A 2,201-nucleotide genomic window follows, 5' to 3' on the forward strand; every position below is an offset into this window, starting at 1 on the left:
CAGACTTGCACGAAAATATTTATAGCCGCGCTTTTTGTGGTGGCAAAAAACTGGAAAACGAGGGTATGCCCTTCAATTGGGGAATGGCTGAACATATTATGGTATATGCTGATGATGGAATACTATTGTGCTAAAAGGAATAATAAACTGGAGGAATTCCATGTGAATTGGAAAGACCTCCAGGAATTGATGCAGAGTGAAAGAAGCAGAGCCAGAAGAACACTGTACACAGAGACTGATATACTATGGTAAAATCGAATGCAATGGACTTCTGTACTAGCAGCAATGCAATGACCCAGGACAATTCTGAGGGATTGATTTATGGAAAAGAATGCTACCCACATTCAGATGAAGAACAGCAGGAGAGGAAACACAGAAGAAAATCAGCTGCTTGAATACATGCGATGATGAGGACATAATAGGGGATCGAAAGTATCACACCAATGCAACTATCAACAACTTGGAAATAGGTCTTGATTAATGACACATGTTAAAACCAGTGGAAATGGGGGGCAGCTGGGTAGCTCAGTGGATTGAGAGCCAGGCCTAGAGACAGGAGGTCCTAGGTTCAAATCCGGCCTCAGACACTTCCCAGCTGTGTGACCCTGGGCAAGTCACTTGACCCCCATTGCCTACCCTTACCACTCTTCCACCTATAAGTCAATACACAGAAGTTAAGGGTTTAAAATTAAAAAAAAAAATCAGTGGAAATGCGTATTGGCCAGGGTAGGGGGGAGGTCAGGGGGTGAAGGGGAAAGTAAGAGCATAAATCTTATAACCATGTTAACTTTTCTAAAATATAAATATTAATAAATGTTTAAAATTTAAAAAAAAAAGATGACAGAGACCTTGAGCTTCCCTTTGCCCACCTCAACCCAAAATTCAAACAGTCCACATAACTCACAAGACTAGTGAAAGGCAAAAGTTAGGTTTGCTCCTTTTCACATCTCTTTCTATTCTGTTACCATAGTTCCTGGATTAAGATGGATATTTGAATTGGCCAAGGAAATCCTTACTGGTCCAATACTGCCTTTGTCCATTACTATCCCTAGAGTCACTTAGCTTCCTGTAGAATCTTGGATCTTCCCTGGAAGGGCTGAGTGGATATGAGGGCTTCCTTCCAGGGAATCCAGACCTTGTTTGTAGATAACCTCTTTTCTTTCTCTCTAACCTTTCCCCAACACTCCAGAATCTTGAAATAAATGTTTAGTCAACTTTTAAAGATACAACCAAAAGTATTTGTACACCATCAACACTATATCAGTGTGAGCAGGGAATTAGTATTTAGCCAAGGCATTAAACTTAGTCCTGGGAAGTTCACATCTTATTTAGGATGAAACTTAGGGAAGCAGGGTTCCTTCTCAGGCATTTTCTAAGTACGTTTTCTGCTAGGTAAACTAACCTAGCGCAAGATCCCCAGTACACAGCTCCTTTCATTGTTTTTATTTTTTTACCTAAACCTATGATTTTATTTATATAGGAAGCCTCTCTGATGAAGAAATCATTTCTACCAAAGCAGATTATCAATTGTTCTGCAACTTGGAGTTCCCTGGGTGCACAAAGATTTTGAGTGACTTTTGGAGGGAAGCATCACACTGTCAGCATGTGTCAGAGAACAGATTTAAAACTCCAAACCAGTTCTCTATCCACTAAAGCCAGGCTGTTTTCTTTGAACTTTGTAGGTGCTTAATAAATATTTGTTGAATCGAAAGAGTCCAAAGCATATTACAGGTATTATTTTTTGTATATTGACAATATCTAGGAAAGGGGAGAGGAGTTGTTTACCCTTGGTTTTACAGAGGAAGAAACTACAACAGAGAGATGCTTGGTGAATTATCTTGTCATACACTAAGCCAGGGTCTCTCTTGATTCCAACTTAGGTCTGTTAATACTAGACACAAGGCTATAACACCACTTAACAAATCAAGGCCCATAATTCTCTCTCTCTCACACACAATACAGTTGCAGTTTAAAAAGGAAAAGCTGCTTCATCTGAAAATAACACTCTTCATTAGGCAGCATTCCAGAATTTTTATTTTTATAATTTGCAACAATCCTACAGAAAATGTGTTACATTAATATTCAGTCTCCTCTTTTGTCACAGCCCACCTGAAGAAAGGCTGGGCTGTAAAAATTCTCAATATTTCTTTACTAAAAAATGTGTGTGTGTGTGTGTGTGTGGTGAATCAGACAGGAACACA

Source organism: Gracilinanus agilis, chromosome 2 (assembly GCF_016433145.1).
Source record: "Gracilinanus agilis isolate LMUSP501 chromosome 2, AgileGrace, whole genome shotgun sequence".
NCBI classification, from domain to species: domain Eukaryota; kingdom Metazoa; phylum Chordata; class Mammalia; order Didelphimorphia; family Didelphidae; genus Gracilinanus; species Gracilinanus agilis.